Here is a 227-nt window from a genome sequence, read left to right on the forward strand (position 1 = left end):
ACGAAGAGATATTTTCCATTCTATGATATTTCTACTTCTTCACTAGATCCTAATATATTTCATAATTTCTGACACTTGAGAAATAACAAAAAGAAAGAAAAAATACATATACATACACTGTATATCTTTCGTTATGTGTGTTATTCACTGATTGTTTCAATGGTCTGAATATTTTTTCCTTTTACATATAATTTCGTTTTGGAATATTTCATCATTTCCTTTAGTTA

The sequence above is a fragment of the Penaeus monodon genome, chromosome 31 (genome assembly GCF_015228065.2).
Source record: "Penaeus monodon isolate SGIC_2016 chromosome 31, NSTDA_Pmon_1, whole genome shotgun sequence".
Taxonomy (NCBI): Eukaryota; Metazoa; Arthropoda; class Malacostraca; order Decapoda; family Penaeidae; genus Penaeus; species Penaeus monodon.